We start from the raw sequence: 24,070 nt of genomic DNA on the forward strand, positions 1-24,070 counted from the left end.
ACTGACCCAAGGAAATCATAATGTAAATATAATTTGGGGTCTGAAGAGATGTCTCCCAGACAATAAGGATATCCCCTCAAATTTCAGAAAATTTATCTTCTTGATTAAAATGTTGGAAAAATTAAAATTCAATAGCTGGTCAACTCCTGCATCTGGAAAACTACAGAAATTTTGGTGGCAAGGGATATTAGCTAGGTCCTCTGATGTGTTTCATGAGATGACCTTTGGATGTCTCTATTCTTCTTTCGTGTTCAGCAAATTCCTATCCCTAGTTCGTTTCTACTTAATGTTTGGCATGGGACCTAGGACACTTTAACTCCTTTCAGTTGGTCAGCAAGGGATCTTTGTGATGCTCCGCTCTTCCTATCCACTTTCACTTGCCTCAGATTTTAAAGAGCGTACATATGAACCAGGGGGATCCTGCAAACAGCAGACACTTATTCACTCATTCTGGAATGAGATCTGAGATTCTGAGTTTCTCACAGGTTCCCCGGTGATGTCAATGGACTTGGTCCACAGACCACATTTTTAGTTGCAAAAGTGGAGACACTGCATCCTGGATTGATGTTATGTTTGCCCGATTGGAGTAAATTAGGCACTCTACTGCAGCAAAAATTATTTCAAATTATGGGAATTTAGTTTATTTCCATACTTTTCACTTTACAAGGATGAGTTGGTGCTTTGCAGGGCTATTTTTATTTTTCCCAATGCCAAGCATGTGTTATTGAAATATTTCATATGAAAACACTCATAGGACTTAAGGAATTGTGTACATTCAGTAATTAAAATGAAAAAGAAAAATGATACAAAAATTTATATTTCTGAAATACAGTGCTTATTTCAGCTTCATTGAGGTATAACTGCAAAATAAAATTGAAATATACCTAAAATGTACATGGTGATGATTTGATATATGTATAAATTATAAAAGGATTCTTATCTTGTTAACACACCCATCACTTCACGTATTTATCATTCTTGTGAGAATATTGAAGTTCCATATTTCAATTATACAATAGTGTTATCAACAATAGTCACCATGTTATGCATTAGGTCCTCAGGTCTTATTTATCTTATAGCTGAAAGTTATGGTGCTGTTTTTTATTTCCTCTTAGGGAATGTACTCCACTCATTTGTTGTGCTATATGTATAACATTTTCAATAGGTGTTATATTTGTAAATCAAAAATCAAAACAGAAAACTACTCTATTGTGTTTTATTGCCACCTTAGAATATTCAAGAGAAACATCAGCAGATGCTACCTACCTGGACTCTGAGGTCACAGTCTTTGGGGTGTGGCCTCAAGTGACAGTACAGAGGCTGAACAAGGAGAAGTGTCCTCTCCTAAGGACACTTATTGCCCAGGACACCACATCTGCTGGGTAGCTGAAGCTATATGTAAAAAAAAATAATAGAGCTGTTGTATTCTTCTGTTTTTTGTATTTTTAGCAATTGGAATCTCAAATTTATATTAGATATTGTGAAATTTATATCTCAGGGTTTTTTTTTTAACAGAAGACTTTTCTTCATCTGCTACTTGTGTTTAAAAGGCAATATTTTCTATATTCTTCATTGAACGTTTCTTTTATTAGAAATATATTTTACTTTTCAGGTTGATATTTTGCTTTCCCAAATTGTCAGTTCTTTTCCATTTTATAGGTCATTGCCATTTCAGCCTGAAATTTGCTTTTATTAAAAGTTTTTTGAGCATAAGACTAACCAAGTCATCACTTGGTTATTCTCTAATTGTAGTTTTTAACCGTAGGGAAAAAAAATGAAAGATTAAAAACACACTACAAAATATGACTTTGGGTAAACTCTACAAGAATCATTTAAAATACAATCTTATTAACTAATGACTGTCTCAATATGTAATATTAAATATGACAGAAGTATACTGATAAATATGCCTTTATTTAGAACCAAATCTCACTGAACTTTTATTATCCTTTGTGGTACAGAAGCTATTTACAGATGTTATAGTAAGTTTTATTTCAAAAAACAGAGTTAAAAAAAAAAAGTCATGCAACCTCCAAAAGCTGTATAATTTACTCCCACTTTTTCTCTACTTTGGAAGAACACACTCAAATATTCAGTCAATGAGTAGTTATTGAGTTTTTAAGCTGCCCATTCAACTTTCTCAGGCATCTGAGACTACAGAAGGGGAGATAGACATACTAAGTTATTACATAAAACAAACTGGAAAATGTTACACGTCTTTAAAGAAACTGATCTAGATCTGCAAACTGCAAAAGAGGAAGAGATTATTGCTTTGTAAACTGTCAGGGAAGATATATGAGGAACAATCTTCTGATCGATTCCCTGCAGAGGACAGAGAACACAGATATATTGAATTAAGGAAAGTAAAAACATTCTGAGCTGAGGAAATTGCACACACACAAAAAGAGGTGCAAAAATATGAAAGTCCACCAAGGGTTCAGGAAACCATGTATGATATAGACTGAAGGGTATAGAATATAGAGGCATATTAATTCTGTGTTTTCTAAGCTGAAAGGCTAGGACAAGGAGGTTGCAGTTAACTAAAATACGGAACAAAGGAGGAGAACAAAGTTTGGAAGAAAAGAATGACTCACACTTTCCATTACGCTGAATAAGGTAATGATTTGTATTTTCTTTTCAGACCCAGTCAATTTATGCACATACACATGACTATATGACTATATCTAAAATGTGCATTTATGATGAAGGCCATTTTATCATCTTATAAAACAGCAAATGCAGTGAACAATTTAGCCAAAATAAACACCCAGAACGTTCTTTCTCTTTTCCTTTGGAGGCTGGGTAGAAAATTGCAATCATTAATTGAGACTACTAAATCTTTCACTTCTTACTCATATCCCACTCATCTTTTCCCAACCAGTCTGCACAAACAGAACCCTGATAAAAAGAGTCAACATGTAACCGTCTTTCACACAATATGTGTGATTTTGCCATCTTGCTATCATCTTATTTTAAAACGCAAATAGAAGATTATGCTGTGTTTTACAAAAAAAAAATAACCCGAATACAAGAATTAACAGCTGGAAGAAATAATTAAGATCAGATAATTGAAAGCCTCTATTTAAAAATGACTGTTTTTTAAAGGTAATAAGCTAGTATGAAGTAAATAATTAAAACATGAACATTTTGCAAGAAGTAGGTATGTGGATGGGGGGGGTTCTTTTTGGAAGAGTTACTTTCCCGGAGAGGTGAGAAAAATCACCTTTCTCTTTCTTTTTTAACTGAATAGTGAGTAAAATAGGGTAATTCACTGAATCATGCTATTTCCTTTTTAATTGGTATATTAGCAGTTATTAAGAATAGAAATATATGAGTTTTACCAAGAAAGGTAAAGACACATGATATGTGCCCAAAACATACAGACACATCTGGCAAGATAGGATGGGAGACAGTAACTCTACCATCAAGTTGGCTTGTTTGTCTTCTACCTTCATCAGTCATGAAGTGTGTGAATTTGAATATGTAAACCTGTCCATGCCTTGTTTTCCTAATATATTAAATTGTATAACAATATCTATCTTACAGTATTATTGTTAGAATTAGACCTACTACATATATACTCCTTTGGCTTTAGTGATTCTAGAGCTGATTTTTAGACTCTGATTCTAGCAGGGATAGAAAATCAATGCTCTATCTTATGATACGCTAAGTAACAATCACGTTCAACATGGGAAAGCAAGACACACACAAAAGCAAGTATTTTAGAACTAATATGGACATCACTTCTAGAATCACTTCCCTAAAGAACTCTTTCATTATTAATGACTTGCCACTAATCTAAAATAAGTAATCTGTTATTTGTGTCCACAGTATGGCTTCATTTCCTTTCCAGAAAGATTAATCCTGCTGCCCAAAAGTTCAGTTATTTTCTTTTTCCTAAAGTCATCATATGATTTACTGACTGAATGCATTTATTCAAATTCTTTCATGATTTGGATAGCACACTATCTTCACTGCTGTTATCCCAAGCAAATATATGACCTTTATTTACTATGATGTCTTTCTGAATATTCCTGTTCACCTTGTCATTATCCTTGTCTGAAAATATAGCATCATGCTGGTCATTTGTCATTAAACCATAACCTGACAGGTGATATCTGATAAAATGTTTACTTATATTATTGATTGATTAATTCTTAAACTATTCATATGTACGACTTATTTTTACAGATTCAAAAATCCACTTAACAAATTACTACCAATGTGTGACTTTGGACAAATTATTCATTATAATTATATATCAAATTTTATAAATTAGGAAACTGAGACCTAGGGGAAAAAAAATAGTGACACAGTCACAGTCACATAATTTTTCTTGCTGGGATTCAAACACATGTCTATTTGTGCCTAAAGCTGAAGCATTTCCAATCTATCACTGCCTTTTAATAAAGTAAGATGAAATTTAAGTGTGATAATTTGTATTTAAATTATTTAATTATTGGAAATTTCTTGAAAACAACTCCTTTGCATGAATCATCACTCTAAAAGAAACCTCTCAAAATGCATGGTCAGAAATATTTTACACAAAGGATTGCTTTATCATTGTTCCATTGTAGAAGGAAAGAAATATTTCTGTGTGGTACAGATTGAAGACAGCTGCATGGTCAGATGCTGAAGGAAGCCTTGTGTGTCCTGTTGGTTAGAGACATGTGTGAAGGAATTGGGGAAATGAGAAAATAGTATGCCTATTTTCCCATATACACCAAAGAGGAGATTATCTCCACATATATTTACCTACACTGAGAAGAGAATAAATCCCTAAATCTGTGCTGTCGAATACGGCCGTCCCTAGCCACACATGGCTCTTGAGCACTTTAAAGGTAGCTAACCTAAACTGAGATATATTTTAAACACCAGATTAAAAAGATTTAGTAGAAAAGTATATAAATACTTCATTAATATTTTATAAATATGGATTACATGTAGAGACGATAGTATTTTGAAGGTATTATATAAAATAAAATATAATAGTAAAATTATTTTCACTTTCCTTTGTTAGTTACTTTTTTGTGACAGTGCTGCCCCACAAATTATTCCAGATTTCAATTTTTTTTCCCATAGATACACTTGATTTCTTTTTGTCGTTAGTGCTGCTATAACTCTTTTTGTAATTGGCAGCAGTAGATAAAATACTTTTAAGCATGAACGAATCACTTTGTATTCAGCAGTCAGAAAATTATGAGAGTAATCATTTTCTCTGCTCCAAAATAGCTACATTACTTCTAAAAGACTTGCATTCATTGTATTACATCTTGAGCATTATTTGCAGTGTTTACTCACTTTCAGAAAGATTGCTGGAGAGAGGTTCATAGTATTAGAACTCCCAGGTCCCTGTACAGAGGGACATGTGCCAGTTTCATTGGCTTTGACTACTGGAGTTTCAGAAGAGATTTAATAGTGGTGTCCAGTCATGTTAAGTAAGGGTTATTGTGAAATTCCACCTGACAAACAGGAGCTTAAACCATAATTCTCTGAATAAGTTTTCTACCTAAATAATAAGTTCCTATCGAGAGCCTGGATTTTGCATCAGATTATAAACATGCTTTAAAGAAATCTACCCCCCAAAATGCAACACAATTTGCACTAAATGTATTTTTCCACAGCATTTTATTTTGTTTAGGACTTAGTTAATAATTTAAAAACTTTAAACTTTAAAGCTTAATAATTCACCAGGTATTTTGCTTTAAAAAGAATAAAACCAAAGACATGTTAACAAAATGTTCATAATAACAGAAAGTGTACATTTTCTTTAAAAGTTAAAATTGAAAACCATGTTGGACCTGTCACAGAAGATCAAGATGTCTAAACGACTCAAAGCCTGAATTCATAGTAACATCATTCAAGTGAGTTATTCAAGCTCTCCAGAAAGAAAATATATTTATATTAAATATGAGAGAATAACAGATAAGAACATGATTATTCTTTAAAAAGTAAAAACAAAAGTAGTAATTATTTAGAAGAAAACCCCAAGGAGAACATTAACCTTTTAATTCCAAGAAGCTCCTGACGTTTCCCCAGCAGGACTCAAAGGTGGGCTAGATCTACTGAGTTTCAGGTCTGACTTTTAGTTCTTTAAGAGATTTTTTTCAAGAAGTATGGCACCACCAATACTTTTAATGAATTAAAAAACCACATTTTGCAGAAAACATGAACTTCAATTACTCTATGCCAAAAAGACAATCAGGAGTCAGACTCTGAAGGTGTAGAAGTTTCAAGAATTTTGTAACCAAATTATTTATTTTATAGTTTCCTTATGTTTATTCTTAAATTGCTTTTCTTCTTTCTTACATGTTTTCTATAAATAACAGCTGTGATAAAAACAATATCTTACAAAGTCTAAAGATGAGCCAATAAATACCAAATAAAAACTCTATTAGTAGAAAGCATCATGTCAAAAATTTTTATTTTTTAAAAATAAAAACTAGGGGCATATTATGATCAGTGAAAACTTTGTTTAACAGCCTTGTATTAAACACATACACAAATATGTTTCTTCTGTGAAAAAGAAATGTGTGGTGTAGTTGCTTTTGTTCATAAACAACCTTTTCCCAGGCAGTTAATATTTGATTATTCTTCAGTTTTTCCATAGACTTCTTATAATATGTCTTGATTATCTCTTTCAAATATCATATAAAGTGTGATAATGCTTTTATAATCACTGCTGGGTTTTCTTTTTTATTTTGTTTGTTTGAGTTCTGGTTTAAAAGTTTCATAGATGTTAAGTTGTCTTCCCCAGAAGATGTAATTTAACATAGCATATTTAAATTTAAATTATGATTTTCATCATAATTTAACATAGCAGAGGGTTACAGGATCCCTATGCAGGTATAGTGTAGGACTATAAAATGACCATGCAGGACTTCCCTGGTGGCATAGTGGATAAGAATCTGCCTGCCAATGCAGGGGACACGGGTGCGAGCTCTGGTCTGGGAAGATCCCATATGCCGTGAGGCACTTAAGCCCGTGCACCACCCTACTGAGCCTGCACTCTAGAGCCCGCAAGCCACAACTACTGAAGCCCACGTGCCTAGAGCCTGTGCTCTGTAACAAGAGAAGCCACCGCAATGAGAAGCCTGCGCACCGCAAGGAAGAGTAGCCCCTGCTCGCCACAACTAGAGAAAGCCCACACACAGCAACGAAGATCTAATGCAGCCAAAAAGAAAGAAAGAAAGAAAATAAATTGCCATACTTTAAAAAAAAAAAAAGACCATGCATGCTGAAATCTTACAAAACAAACTTAATAATCAATGGAAAAAGTTATAATTGCTCCATGACCTTTAAAAAAGTTTTGTCAATATATTTAAAACATTTACCGTTAATTAAGTGTGAAAGGAAGTGAAGAAATAGTAAAACTGGTCTTTATTATTTAGTACACTTTTAATGAAAGTCAGATGAATGCCATTGTATACTGGTTCAGGGAGAGTTAAAATGTTTATTCCTTTATTAAAAATAAGTTTGAACAATGCTTGTCTTCTTCTTGTACTATAACATATGGAGAAAGCATCATTTCTATGGCTTGTGAAATTATCATAATCCTTTTCTTATTTGGATTAGTTTCCAGCAATTTATCTTTTGAGCTTTCAATGATGGGAAATTATTCCAAGTTGTCCCTCAATGTGATATTTTCCCCAGTACCACTTCTTCTGGGCATTTTCATCCTTTCTATCACGACTGCTTTCTTCATTTGTCTGTAAATTCGCCTTCTCCAGGTTTATGCATTGCACACCTAGGGCCTCTCCAAATGGAGACAATGTCAACATTTCTACCACCAGCTTTTTCTCTTGTAATTGCATTTATGTTTGATATGAATTTCACTTCCAGTGTTATTACTTTTTGTTTCTCTGTTGCACTTTCAGCGTTGTTGGGCAAGTCCATCTTCCAATGATCCATTTTTGTAAAATATCATGTGAGTTTGTCTACCTGTGAACTGAATAACTGATGCTCAGTGGCCAATCACTGACATATTTGGAAATAAATGACCACTGATCATGAGATGCATCTGTTATTTATGTAATATTTAGTAGACTGAAGCAGGAAAGTTTGTACTTTATGCAATTCCTCACTGTTAATATATAAGAATTACTAAAATTTGAACTGAGTTGTTAGAGAACAGTTATTGAACTAAAAACTGAAATCCATGCATATCCGAATTAAGCAAAACCAGGACTATTTGTGTTGCGTCACAGCAGTAATACTTGTATCACCTGCATAATATATTAATTCTCTTCTTCTACGTGATCAAAATATGCTTTAAGAAGGAATAAGTTGAATCAGAGGGTGATGTATCAGAAAAGACTAGCTAGTACCTCTCATGTAGAAACCTTTGTGTGAAACGCTAAGAATCAGAAAAAGCTTCAAACAGCATTCTAGTGTGGGGTCGTCTGGTTCAATTCATATATTACTTATATCTTTCCTCTCTGTCTCTATTCTGAAGCAGTTATTTGGAACTCTTTTTTAGAAAATTATAAAAATTATTGAATGACCGAAATCAATGCATATATAAACCTACTTATTTTTGTTGATTAAGAGTACATATCGGGCTTCCCTTGTGGCGCAGTGGTTGAGAATCCGCCTGCCGATGCAGGGGACACGGGTTCGTGCCCCGGTCTGGGAAGATCCCACACGCCGTGGAGCGGCTGGGCCCGTGAGCCATGGCTGCTGAGCCTGCGCGTCCGGAGCCTGTGCTCCGCAACGGGAGAGGCCACAACAGTGAGAGGCCCGCATACCGCAAAAAAAAAAAAAAAAAAAAAGAGTACATATCTTCAGGAGTAAATATTATGGCTAGCTCTATGGTTATATTAGTTTTATCATAAAATTATTTTACTAATTGCCAGTTTTGTCTCCATAGAGAGCATAGCTTAAAATACCAAATAATAATATCAATAATAATAAAATAACAATGAATGCATATATAATGCTTACCGTTGTAAGCACTTTACATACATTAGGTCAATGCTCTTTACAAAAACTCCATAAGACGAGTATAATATTAGCCACAGTTGGTAAATAAATAATCCTAAAAAAGAGGTTAATAACTTGCCTACGGGTACACAGCTATAAGTGGCAAAGTCAAGATTTGAACCTATCACATCTGGTTTCAGAGTCTGGCCTCTTAAACTTGTGCCCATAAATCTAAAACTGCACCTTGCTCTCCACTGCTGACACTTAAACCAGCTACCTTTGTGTCTCTGAGTCTCCAGTGTCCAGAGGACCATAGGGTCACACACTGAGTGTAACGTGTCTAGTGCTGAGCACAGGACTGAGTTACTGCAGAGCCAAAGAACAAAAATCACAAATGAACTAATGAACTAATATTACTTGGAGAAAAGTGGAAATCAATAAAGTAAAAATGGACCTTTGATTTTGTGGGTCAGTGTTTGATGGAGGTAGCTTCATTTGCTTTGTTATTCATTTCATTGGCTCTTAATCAAGTTTAGAGTGCTTTGGCTATATCAGAGATCTATAGTAGATCTCTACCTCTCCTAGAAATGTTTTCCTTTTGCATCCGGGAGGTAACCTGTAAAGTCAATGTCCCTTGCTCAACTTAATAGCATTAAGTCTTTTATGTATTTCTACCCAGTTAGGGTTGCCAGACGCAGCCAAACCAACCAAACAAAGAAAAAACAAACAAACAAACAAAAAAGAATGCTCAATTAAATTTTCATTTCAGATAAACAAAGAATATATATATATATATATATATATATATATATATCCCATGCAGTGTTCAGAACATACTTATACTATAAAAAAGTTTGTTAATCTGAACTTCAAATTTAACCAGATGTCATATATTTTACCTGGTGTATATTTATCTAACATAAATTGGGGGTGTGTGGGATAATAAAGAGAAAAAGTGGCTCTGAATCTAAATGTAGAAGAGAATGTTTTTGGTTTATTGTGGACACTCTAATTTACTAATCATGCACTCTTTGATCATTTTACCTGTTTCAGCCTTTGTCTCATTGGTAAAAATGGAATCATGAGACGCTCCCCCAATCCTCGCAGTTGAAGGGAATAAAATACAGGCATATTTTAAAATGATATTTAAAACTCAAGAGCTAGGAACACAACAGTTCTTATATTTTCAGTTCATTTCATATACAAACTAACTCTCACTCGATCTGATGTCATTTTCCATCACGGAAAACATCATGTCGTAGACAGTGATCTCTTGCCACATGGTGCTTACTTATCAATGAACTTAGCAGTGGTTTATAAGCTTTAAATGATGAGAGTTAAAGCAATGACTGCTCTCACACTGCTTTACTCATGGTGACCATCAGTAAATACCTTATAATAATTGCCATCATTACAGTTTTTAAGGAGCCTGACAAATGTTTTTTTCTGTTTTTGCAAATTCATTCATGGAACATGAGAGAATATTTTAATGTTTGCCTGAAAAATGTGGTGTTAGGTTTTTCTGACACTTAAAAAGCATGATCGCACAATTAGTGAAGAAATCTATACCAACAAAAGGTAATACTAATTGTCAAATTACTGTAAATTATAGTATGCTTGATAAAGGATGATTTCTAAGCATGAAACATGTGTTTTTGCCATTGAAATGATTTCTGACTTTTCCCCTGTTATTATAAATTCATGAAAATTACTTGTTCTGCCAGACATCCATACAGTGGCAAATGAGAATCCCATGGGCAGTGATCTTTAAATGAAGACAGTCAGCATGTTCCAAGTTTCATCTAAATGTCTGGAAATTTCTTTGCACTGTGATAAAGAGAATTGCAAATTTTTAGGAACATTTGAATTGGTTAAAAACTATCAATGAGAGAAATATAAACTAAATTTATTCCATGATTCTTAATTAAAGTCACCATATTTTTATTAATTCTTCCAACAATCATCTGTTGAACATTCTTTCCTCAAAGTTATCTAACTATGACAATACAAGTTTTCCTCCATTTTTTCTAAATACTATATGACCAAAGGGAAGTTTTTCCTTTTTTAAAAATTTGAAATTTAGCATATTTCTCCAAAAGCATCTGCAAAGCTTAAAACTAAACCTTCCATAATAACTTATTGGTTAGGATATGTTAAACAGTTTCCAATGTAGTGAACCCAGTTAGTTAACTTCTTAGAAATTTCTACAACATTGCTCCACTATGTATACTGTATACACCAGTAAACCCTGCTCAGCTTTTGATTAATAATAAATAAATGAAAACATACATGGTACCAGTTGATCATATCTCATTCTCATGGGCATGGCCTTGAAAATAAAAATTATAAGATACGCCCACGCACAAACACAACCACAATCATCTGTGATGTCTATGATAGAAAAACATATAAGTGAAGAATATCTGTGTTTTAAGAACAAAAAGTATAAGAAACAAATCTAGAATATTATGGATAAATATGAAGAAAAACATTGCCTTCAGAAGGCAGTGGATGGAAAATATCTAAATGTTTTTCCTTAATGTTATGTGCTATTTCATTTATTCTTAAATTGTTATTAATCAATTTTGAAGACAGGGAAAAGAAAAATTGCTTTTCTGGACACAGGGTGAGATGAGAGGAAACCCATGGGGCACTGAGTCATAGCATGAAAGCAAGCAACCCTGAAGAGCAGCCCAATTCTCATCGGAAAAGACTCAACTCTAAGTTACAAAGTCACTAAGGTTTAAGGGCTTCTCAGTTCCTTCACTACAGCCCATTATTTTAACTAGTAGAGTCACTTTTTTTCCTACAAAATTAAGTGTATTTTAAAAGTAGTAAAGGGAAAATATAATGAAGCACACGTCATCTTAGAATCACACTTTTTAATTCCTCCCTCCATACACTTGTGCTGTTGTTGTCATCCATTTTATTTTTATATGTTATAACCCCACATGATATATTGCTACCATTTTTGTTTTAAATAGCCAATTATCATTAAGACTGAATAAAAATAATTTAAATATATATTAATTATTATGAAAGTAATCTGATTCATTGTAGATCATTTGACAGCAAAAAGAAAGTGAAAAAAAGGAATAAAAAAATCTTCCATATACCTACCAAAAAAAAAAAAAAAGAGTGAATAAAATTTTTAAAAAGTCTATTTTTTTTCATTTCCAGAGCTCTCCATTTCTTTGTGTAAATTCAAATTTTTGTCTGTTATCACAGTCCTTCTCTCTGAAGAATTTGGTTTAACAATTCTTGAGGTACAAGAATCCTGGCTATGAATTCTCTCAGATTTGTTCTTTGAAAATGTCTTTATTTGGCCTTCATATTTTAAATATATATATTTGCTGGGTTGACAGATTTTCCCTGCTTTTGATACATTAAAGATATCACACTATTAAGTCTTGTGTACTTTCTGACAAGGAAACTGATGTAATTCTTATCTTCTTTTGTATGTAAAATGCCTTTTCTCTTTATTTTTCTGTTGCCTTTAAAGACATTTTTCATCTCTGATTTTCAACAGCTTGACTGTAATACATCAAATTATAATTTGGGGGGATAATCATCTGGTTGTTATTAGAATAACACAGACAAGATGAATCTGTAGTTTCTTGAATCTGTAGTTTGGAGCCCTTCATTATTTTTTGCTAAATTCTCACCATTCTCTGATCCAATACTATGTCTACCTTTTTCTCTTGCTCTCTTTTCTCTTTTTTGGGCTTGAATAATCCACTTGTTAAACTGTTTTATATTTTCCCTTCTGTTAGGTTATAGGATTTTTTGGATGTGCTGGTCTTTTATTGTGGTGGTGATATTAGTTTGCTTGTTTTTTCTCTTCTATGTATGTTTCAGTTTTCAACAATTTCTACTGACCTATCTCCATGTCCACCAATTTGTTCTTCTGCTGTTGAACTCACTGAAGGAACTTTTCATTACTTTATAGTTTTTTTGTTTCTAGAATTTTCATTTGGGTTTCTTATAGCTTCATCATTTCTAATGAAACCTCCCAAATCTTCATGCATGTTGTCTACCTGTACCATTAAATTTCTAAACATATAATCATAGTTGTTTTTTTTTTAACATCTTTATTAGGGTATAATTGCTTTACAATGGTGTGTTAGTTTCTGCTTTATAACAAAGTGAATCAGTTATACATATACATATGTTCCCATAACTCTTCCCTCTTGCGTGTCCCTCCCTCAGACCCTCCTTATCCCAACCCTCCAGGCGGTCAAAAAGCACTGAGCCGATATCCTTGTGCCATGCGGCTGCTTCCCACTAGCTATCTAACTTACGTTTGTTAGTGTGTATATGTCCATGACTCTCTCGCCCTGTCACAGATCACCCTTCCCCCTCCCCATATCCTCAAGTCCGTTCTCCAGTAGGTCTGTATCTTTATTCCTGTCTTACCCCTAGGTTCTTCATGACATTTTTTTCCTTAAATTCCATATATATGTGTTAGCATATGGTATTTGTCTTTTTCTTTCTGACTTACCTCACTCTGTATGACAGACTCTAGGTCTATCCACCTCATTACAAATAGCTCAATATCGTTTCTTTTTATGGCTGAGTAATATTCCATTGTATATATGTGCCACATCTTCTTTATCCATTCATACAATGATGGGCACTTAGGTTGTTTCCATCTCCAGGCTATTGTAAATAGAGCTGCAATGAACATTTTGGTACATGACTCTTTTTGAATTTTGGTTTTCTCAGGGTATATGCCCAGTAGTGGGATTGCTGGGTCATATGGTAGTTCTATTTCTAGTTTTTTAAGGAACCTCCATACTGTTCTCCATAGTGGCTGAACCAATTCACATTCCCACCAGCAGTGCAAGAGTGTTCCCTTTTCTCCACACCCTCTCCAGCATTTATTGTTTCTAGATTTTTTGGTGATGGCCATTCTGACTGCTGTGAGATGATATCTCATTGTAGTTTTGATTTGCATTTATCTAATGATTAATGATGTTGAGCATTCTTTCATGTGTTTGTTGGCAGTCTGTATATCTTCTTTGGCGAAATGTCTATTTAGATCTTCTGCCCATTTTTGGATTGGGTTGTTTGTTTTTTTGTTATTGAGCTGCATGAGCTGCTTGTAAATTTTGGAGATTAATCCTTTGCCAGTTGTTTCATTTGCAAATATTTTCTCCCATTCTGAGGGTTGTCTTTTAGTCTTGTTTATGGTTTCCTTTGTTGTGCAAAAGCTTTGAAGTTTCATTAGGTCCCATTTGTTTATTTTTGTTTTTATTTCCATTACTCTAGGAGGTGGGTCAGAAAGGATCTTGCTGTGATTTATGTCATAGAGTGTTCTGCCTATGTTTTCCTCTAAGAATTTGATAGTTTCTGGCTTTACATTTAGGTCTTTAATCCATTTTGAGCTTATTTTTGTGTATGGTGTTAGGGAGTGATCTATTCTCATACTTTTACATGTATCTGTCCAGTTTTCCCAGTGCCACTTATTGAAGAGGCTGTCCTTTCTCCACTGTACATTCATGCCACCTTTATCAAAGATAAGGTGTCCATATGTGCATGGGTTTATCTCTGGGCTTTCTATCCTGTTCCATTGATCTATCTTTCTGTTTTTGTGCCAGTACCATACTGTCTTGATTACTGTAGCTTTGTAGTATAGTCTGAAGCCTGGGAGCCTGATTCCTCCAGCTCCTTTTTTCGTTCTCAAGATTGCTTTGGCTATTCGGGGTATTTTGTGTTTCCATACAAACTGTGAAATTTTTTGATCTAGTTCTGTGAAAAATGCCAGTGGTAGTTTGATAGGGATTGTATTGAATATATAGATTGCTTTGGTTAGTAGAGTCATTTTCACAATGTTGATTCTTCCAATCCAAGAACATCGTACATCTCTCCGTCTATTTGTATCATCTTTAATTTCTTTCTTCAGTGTCTTATAATTTTCTGCATACAGGTCTTTTGTCTCCTTAGGTAGGTTTATTCCTAGATATTTTATTCTTCTTGTTGCAATGGTAAATGGGAGTGTATTTTGATTTCCATTTCAGATTTTTCATCATTAGTATATAGGAATGCCAGAGATTTCTGTGCATTAATTTTGTATCCTGCTACTTTACCAAATTCATTGATTAGCTCTTGAAGTTTTCTGGTAGCATCTTTAGGATTCTCTGTGTATAGTATCATGTCATCTGCAAACAGTGACAGCTTTACTTCTTCTTTTCCAATTTGGATTCCTTTTATTTCCTTTTCTTCTCTGATTGCTGTGGCTAAAACTTCCAAAACTATGTTGAATAAGAGTGGTGAGAGTGGGCAACCTTGTCTTGTTCCTGATCTTAGTGGAAATGCTTTCAGTTTTTCACCATTGAGGATGATGTTGTCTGTGGGCCTGTCATATGTGGCCTTTATTATGTTGAGGAAAGTTCCCTCTATGCCTACTTTCTGCAGGGTTTTTATCATAAATGGGTGTTGAATTTTGTCAAAAGCTTTCTCTGCATCTATTGAGATGATCATATGGTTTTTCTCCTTCAATTTGTTAATATGGTGTATCACATTGATACATTTGCGTATATTGAAGAATCCTTGCAATCCTGGAATAAACCCCACTTGATAATGGTGTGTGATCCTTTTAATGTGCTGTTGGATTCTGTTTGCTAGTATTTTGTTGAGGATTTTTGCATCTATGTTCATCAGTGATATTGGCCTGTAGTTTTCTTTCTTTGTGACATCCTTGTCTGGTTTTGGTATCAAGGTGATGGTGGCCTCGTAGAAGGAATTTGGGAGTGTTCCTCCCTCTGCTATATTTTGGAAGAGTTTGAGAAGGATAGATGTTAGCTCTTCTCTAAATGTTTGCTAGAATTCGCCTGTGAAGCCATCTAGTCCTGGGCTTTTGTTTGTTGGAAGATTTTTAATCACAGTTTCAATTTCAGTGCTTGTGATTGGTCTGTTCATATTTTCTATTTCTTCCTGATTCAGTCTTGGCAGGTTGTGCATTTCTAAGAATTTGTCCATTTCTTCCAGATTGTCCATTTTATTGGCATAGAGTTGCTTGTAGTAATCTCTCATGATCTTTTTTATTTCTGCAGCGTCTGTTGTTACTTCTCCTTTTTCATTTCTAATTCTATTGATTTGAGTCTTCTCCCTTTTATTCTTGATGAGTCTGGCTAGTGGTTTATCTATTTTGTTTATCTTCTCAAAGAACCAGCTTTTAGTTTTATTGAGCTTTGCTATTGTTTCCTTCATTTCTTTTTCATTTATTTCTGATCTGATTTTTATGATTTCTTTCCTTCTGCTAGCTTTGGGGTTTTTTTGTTCTTCTTTCTCTAATTACTTGAGGTGCAAGGTTAGGTTGTTTATTCGAGATGTTTCCTGCTTCTTAAGGTGGGCTTGTATTGCTATAAACTTCCCCCTTAGAACTGCTTTTGCTGCACCCCATAGGTTTTGGGTCATTGTGTCTCCATTGTCATTTGTTTCTAGGTATTTTTTTATTTCCTCTTTGATACTTCAGTGATCACTTCATCATTATAGCCTCCATGTGTTTGTATTTTTTACAGATCTTTTCCTGTAATTGATATCTAGTTTCATGGCATTGTGGTCGGAAACAATACTTGATACAATTTCAATTTTCTTAAATTTACCAAGGCTTCGTTTGTGACCCAAGATATGATCTATCCTGGAGAATGTTCCATGAGCACTTGAGAAAAATGTGTATTCTGTTGTTTTTGGATGAAGTGTCCTATAAATATCAATTAAGTCGATCTTGTTTAATGTATCATTTAAAGCTTGTGTTTCCTTATTTATTTTCATTTTGGATGATCTGTCCATGGGTGAAAGTGGTGGGCTAAAGTCCCGTACTATGACTGTGTTACTGTTGATTTCCCCTTTTATGGCTGTTACTCTTTGCCTTATGTATTGAGGTGCTCCTATGTTGGGTGCATAAATATTTACAATCGTTATATCTTCTTCTTGGATCGATCCCTTGATCATTATGTAGTGTCCTTCTTTGTCTCTTCTAATAGTCCTTATTTTAAAGTCTATTTTGTCTGATATGAGAATTGATACTCCAGCTTTCTTTTAGTTTCCATTTGCATGGAATATCTTTTTCCATCCCCTTACTTTCAGTCTGTATGTGTCTCTAGGTCTGAAGTGGGTCTCTTGTAGACAGCATATATAAGGGTCTTGTTTTTGTATCCATTCAGCCAATCTGTGTCTTTTGGTGGGAGCATTTAGTCCACTTACATTTAAGGTAATTATCGATATGTATGTTCCTATTCTCATTTTGTAAATTGTTTTGGGTTCATTATTATAGGTCTTCCTTCTCTTGTGTTTCTTGTCTAGAGAAGTTCCTTTAGCATTTGTTGTAAAGCTGGTTTGGTGGTGCTGAACTCTCTCAGATTTTGCTTGTGTGTAAAAGTTTTAATTTCTCCATCAAATCTGAATGAGATCTTTGTTGGGTAGAGTAGTCTTGGCTGCAGGTTTTTCTCCTTCATCACTTTCAGCATGTCCTGCCACTCCCTTCTGGCTTGTAGGGTTTCTGCTGAGAGATCAGCTGTTAACCTTATGGGGATTCCCTTGTGTGTTATTTGTTGTTTTTCCCTTGCTGCTTTTAATATGCTTTCTTTGTATTTAATTTTTGACAGTTTGATTAATATGTGTCTTGGCGTATTTCTCCTTGGATTTATACTGTGATTTATCCTGGGACTCTCCGTGCTTCCTGGACTTGATTAACTATTTCCTTTCCCATATTAGGGAAGTTTTCAACTATAATCTCTTCAAATATTTTCTCAGTCCCTTTCTTTTTCTCTTCTTCTTCTGGAACCCCTATAATTCGAATGTTGGTGCATTTAATGTTGTCCCAGAGGTCTCTGAGACTGTCCTCAGTTCTTTTCACTCTTTTTTCTTTATTCTGCTCTGCAGTAGTTATTTCCACTATTTAATCTTCCAGGTCACTTATCCGTTCTTCTGCCTCAGTTATTCTGCTATTGATCCCATCTAGAGTACTTTTAATTTCATTTATTGTGTTGTTCACCATTGTTTGTTTCATCTTTATTTCTTCTAGGTCCTTGTTAACTGTTTCTTGCATTTTGTCCATTCTGCTTCCAAGATTTTGGATTATCCTTACTATCATTATTCTAAATTCTTTTTCAGGTAGACTGCCTATTTCCTCTTCATTTGTTAGGTCTGGTGCATTTTTATCTTGCTCCTTTATGTGCTGTGTGTTTTTCTGTCTTCTCATTTTGCTTATCTTACTGTGTTTGTGGTCTCCTTTTTGCAGGCTGCAGGTTCATAGTTCCCGCTGTTTTTGATGTCTGTCTCCAGTGACTAAGGTTGGTTCAGTGGGTTGTGTAGGCTTCCTGGTGGATGGGACTAGTGCCTGTGTTGTGGTGGATGTGGCTGGATCTTGCCTCTCTAGTGGGTAGGTTCACGTCTGGTGGTGTGTTTTGGGGTGTCTGTGGCCTTATTATGATTTTAGGCAGCCTCTCTGTTAATGGGTGGGGCTGTGTTCCTGTTTTGCTAGTTGTTTGTCATAGGTTGTCCAGCACTGTAGCTTGCTGGTCGTTGAGTGAAGCTGGGTGCTGGTGTTAAGATGGAGGTCTCTGGGAGATTTTCGCCGTTTGATATTATGTGGAGCTGGGAGGTCTCTTGTTGACCAGTGTCCTGAAGTTGGCTCTCCTACCTCAGAGGCAGAGCCCTGACTCCTGGCTGGAACACCAAGAGCCTTTCATCCACACGGCTCAGAATAAAAGGGAGAAAAAGTAGAGAGAATTATTAGAAGTATGAAGAAAGAAAGAAAGAAAGAAAGGAGCAAAGGAAGGAAGGAAGGAAGGAAGAAAGAAAGAAAGAAGCAAAGAAGGAAAGAAGGCAAGAAGGAAAGAAGGCAAGAAGGAAAGAAAGGAGGGAGGGTGGGAGGAAGGAAGGAAGGAGGGAAGGAAGGAAAAAAGGCAGAAAGAAAGAAGATACAGTAAAATAAAATACAGTATAATAAAGTTATTGAATTAAAAAATAATTATTTAGAAAGAAAAAGGGATGGATAGAACCTTAGGACAAATGTTGGAAGCAAAGCTATACAGACAAACTTTTACACAGAAGCATACACATACACCCTCACAAAAAGAGGTAAAGGGGAAAAAATCATAAATCTTGCTCTCACAGACCACCTCCTCAATTTGGGATGATTCGTTGTCTAAAGAGGGAAGGAAGGAAGGAAGGAAAGAAAGAAAGAAAGAAAGAAAGAAAGAAAGAAAGAAAGAAAGAAGAAAGAAAGAGAGAAGGTAAAGTATAATAAAGTTATTAAAATTAAAATTAATTATTAAGAAAAAAATTTAAAAAAGAACCATGGACAGATAGAACCCTAGGACAAATGGTGGAAGCAAAACTATACAAACAAGATCTCACACAGAAGCATACACATACACATTCACAAAAAGAGGAAAAGGGGGAAAAACCATAGATCTTGCTCTCGAAGCCCACCTCCTCAATTTGGGATGACTCGTTGTCTATTCGTGTATTCCACAGATGCAGGGTACATCAAGTTGATTGTGGAGCTTTAATCCACTGTTTCTGAGGCTGCTGGGAGAGATTTCCCTTTCTCTTCTTTGTTCTCACAGCTCACAGGGGCTCAGCTTTGGATTTGGCACTGCTTCTGCGTGTAGGTCGCTGGAGGGCGTCTGTTTTTTGCTCAGACAGGATGGGGTTAAAGGAGCCGCTGATTCGGGGGCTCTGGCGCACTCAGGCCGGGGGGGAGGGAGGGGCACTGCGTGCGGGGTGGGCCTGCGGCGGCAGAGGCCAGCGTGACGTTGCACCAGCCTGAGGTCCGCCGTGCGTTCTCCCGGGGAAGTTGTCCCTGGATCCCGGGAACCTGGCAGTGGCGGGCTGCACAGGCTCCACGGAAGAGGGGTGTGGAGAGTGACCTGTGCTCGCACACAGGCCCCTTGGTGGCGGCAGCAGCAGCCCTAGCGTCTCCCGTCCGTCTCTGGGGTCCGCGCTTTTAGCTGCGGCTCGCGCCCGTCTCTGGAGTTCCTTTAAGCAGCGTTCTTAAACCTCTCTCCTCGCGCACCACGAAACAAAGAGGGAAGAAAAAGTCTCTTGCCTCTTTGGCAGCTCCAGACTTTTCCCCGGACTCCCTCTTGGCTGGCCGTGGTGCACTAACCCCTTCAGGCTATGTTCAAGCCGCCAACCCCAGTCCTCTCCCTGTGCTCCGACCAAAACCCGAGCCTCAGCTCGCAGCCCCGCCCGCCCCAGTGGGTGAGCAGACAAGCCTCTTGGGCTGGTGAGTGCCGGTCGGCACCGATTCTCTGTGCGGGAATCTCCCCGCTTTGCCCTCCCCACCCGTCGCTGTGCACTACTCCGCGGTACCGAAGCTCCCCCCTCCGCCTCCCCCAGTCTCCGCCCGCGAAGGGTTTCTTAGTGTGTGGAAACTTTTCCTCCTTCACAGCTCCCTCCCACTTGTGCAGGTGCCGTCCCTATTCTTTTGTCTCTGTTTTTTCTTTTTTTCTTTTGCCCTCCCCAGGTACGTGGGGTGTTTCTTGCCTTTTGGGAGGTCTGAGGTCTCTGCCAGCCTTCAGTAGGTGTTTTGTAGGAGTTGTTCCACGTGTAAATGTATTTCTGGTGTATCTGTGGGGAGGAAGTTGATCTCCGCGTCTTACTCTTCCGCCATCTTCAAGGTCCCTCCTTAATCATAGTTTATAAAATAATTTTTATATAATTTTCAAAGGTTACTTTCCATTTACAGTTGTTACAAAATATTGGCTATATTCCCCATGTTGTTTTACATTTTTCTGTTTGATAGTTCCAAAATCTAGATACCCCTGAGTCTGATTCAATTGACTGTTCAGGTAGTCTTACGTTTTGCATTGACATTAAAAGTAATTAAAGTCAGCACTGTAGGATGAACAGTAGACACTGAAGTCAAGAGTATTTAAGTCTGGAAAGATCCAGGTTTCTTTTGTCATTCAGCCTTGTGTCAATCTAGTAAATAATTGAGCTGGGTTTGGGTTTTCTTGCTGACGTTTTTACCATCAGGACACCATAGTCTTCAAATTCTTCTAGTAGTGGGATACTGCTGTCTTCTGATTAAGACAATATTGAGACATCAAAGGGGTTTGTCCTTTGTCTTTCATCCTCAGCTTTCAGTGATTCCTGTTTGCCTGCATGATGGAGGGGGTGGGTCTACACAATCTTCTCATCCCCCAGAAGCAGACTTGTGTTGCTTCTAACACTGCAGTAAGAGTAGAGAATTTTTCTCTATCTTCATCCACATTGATTGAGGCTCTTCCTGACCACCCTATTTAAAATTGCATCCCTCCTCTAATTTTATCCCATCCTATGACCTTCTAAGCTTTTTTTCTCCCTGTTTTCCCATGAAACATAACATATAATTTGTTATTTCACTTTTTGTCTTTCATCCCCACTTTTGTGTCTCTTTATTTTTGTTGTCAGATCTCCAAGGTCTGAAATAATACCAGCCACATACTAGGTACTCTGAAACCCTTGTTCAGTGAATTAACAGAAGCTGGAGTCATTTGAAAACAGTCGGTTTCTATCTAGAAAGACTAAAATTGTTTTCATTCATGACAGTAATAATATATACTGAAAGAATACAGGCAATTAAGATTTAGCTTTTACACTTTTCCCGTAATTGTTAAGCAATCCTTGATTTTTCATGAGCATTGTGCGCTTACTCTAAGCAAAAAAAAGCCTAGTATTGGTGTTCTAACTTGCAAAGAGCAACAAGAAAATGAAATCACCTTCATAGCTAGCACCATGTTTCCTCAGGAAGATTTATATCTCATGAAACCACATTTTGAAAACTAGTTGTTTCAGAAGGTACAATTTACTCTCTCCTTCCTTTTCAGGATGTGATATTATAATGTACCAAAGCTACAGAAGAGTATCATAAAGATTTGGGTAGCAGTTACAGGAGAGGTGAGAGAAAGGAAGCAGATGCAAGGTGGATGTAGACTTGCATTGAATGTGGCCAATTCCCAGGGTCCTCAACCCTCTTGACGTACAGAGCTGAATTCATATACACTCTGTGTGAGTGCCCTGCTGGATGGGGTTGAGGTGGCCTGGTGATGTGGAATATGAGGAAGACTTGTTACATTAAGGACACAGGGACAACCATTGAGAAACATGGGTCCAGGGTAATGGAAGACGCAGAGACTGTAAGACCTTTGATGATTAGTAAACACCTCTGAAGGCTTCAAATTTCTGCAGACTCTTGGATGTGTATTTATATGCAGTTTCACTAAGATCTCACATGGCAGGGATCCCTTCAGCTAGCATTTGGCTTATGATCATGCGGGATATGGAGGCCACAGAAGCTAAGAAGCTACAACTAAATCTCACATGAAAAACAGCAGCAACTCTAGAAAAAAAGATGTAGATTTGTGGAAGGCAACCTAATCTTCCATAGTCTAATAGTGCTTTTAAAAATATAAATCCTCGGAATCCACCTCCTGATTCCCTAATGCAATATGTCTGAAGTGGAATCTAGAGACATAGCTTTTTAGCTGTTGTTGAGAAAAAAGCATTATATAATTGTGCCACAGAAATTAACTCTGACCCTTCATGTAGTATGGTCGTGTGACATTTAATTTATTTTAGAAAAAAAAATTAAGTAATGACCAGTCTACCATTTTAAATTTCCTTCTCAAGGTGTGATGGTTTTGGTGATGAGATGATCCCCTGGCAGAATGCCCTCAACTAAAACTAAAGTTGCTCCTTCTGGTAAAAGCTGATATAGATTCATACCCCATAGTGATAATCATTCTGGGGCAATTCATATTGAAAAAGTGTATTTCAGATTTCTATTTAATTTTCAAAATTAAGTTTCATATGCCATATATATGAATAGTGAGTCACCTGAAGATAGAGCAGAGATTATTATTAAATGGATGTGCTTCTTTGTTTTCTCTGTTTGAATTATATTGCACATTTACACATAGCTTCATAATCAGAGACTCTTTCCTTTTGTACAACTTTTATACTGAATTTATAGGTATAATTTCTCACCACTATGGGTTTCAGAAGAGTATTAACTTCTTGCAGGCTGTTATTCAGTAATATCAGGTAGCCAAATCATTCTCAGTTAAATTTCCAGTAGAGGTAATCCTCCCTCATTTATCTGACTAGTAAACTGGAAAGAAAAAGAAAATCCTGTAAGCTAACAGCATGATGATTCAGTATAATGAAAATTTGCTAGACATTTGTATAAAATGACAAATGTTGATTTTCATATGTTGTGTTCCCATTAACTTTAATATAGATTACTCAAGACAAATGGCAGCATTTGGCATGTTTGTCATTGCAAATCGAGGAGTTTGGTGTGTCCTTACTCTGAAATAATTAATGCACTTTGGTAGGACAAAAAGATTCTTTTTACTCAGTAAACTTTCCACTTCTAAAAGCTGAGTATCAGTTTTCTTTTTAACACTTGACTGTGCAGGCTATTTATAAAACATTTTATTCTGAAGTCTGAATTTAGGGAGTTCAAATTTTATTATTTTAAATTTCATTTAACAAAAGGAGTAAGTAAAACTTAAAAATAAGTCAATAACTAGTTATGCTCAATCATTCTGAAATATAAAATTTGAAATCTATTATACTGCCATGTATGCTACAACAATTACCTTTTCATATGCTGGAAAGTATTCTTATGTTCAAGTATCAATTATCAGAACATGTAAGTAGAAATGGTCATATATTTTAGCTGACATACATTTGAAATAAAACCTAATGTTTATATTAAGAGTCATACAAGTGGTCTTTTTAAGTAAATTTCTTAAATTGCTTATTAAATTACAGTAACCAGATGCTTTTGTAATATAAAATACAGAACCAAATAAAGTCTTGTTTAAACATAGCTATAAAATAAAGTCATAACAATTTTTATCTCCTGAGCTTTGGACAATTCCATTTAATCATTTATGAAAAAAAATTGTAATTAGGCTCTTTTGAATGATCACAGAGTCTTATACAATGTATTGCGTAGTAATACATTTCTCAAGTTTTTAATGGAATATGAACATATGTAAACATCCAAGTCGATGCAGTTTTTATGCTGATACAATCATGGTTCATTAGTAAATTCAGTGATTCAAAGTAATCTTTGATTTGGACTTTTCTAGAATATCCAGTTCCATCATTCTTGTTGTACCCTCTTTTCCAAGTCTTGCTT

This window comes from Monodon monoceros, unplaced genomic scaffold, assembly GCF_005190385.1.
Source record: "Monodon monoceros isolate NGI ecotype Baffin Bay Population unplaced genomic scaffold, NGI_Narwhal_1 Super_Scaffold_15, whole genome shotgun sequence".
Lineage (NCBI taxonomy): Eukaryota > Metazoa > Chordata > Mammalia > Artiodactyla > Monodontidae > Monodon > Monodon monoceros.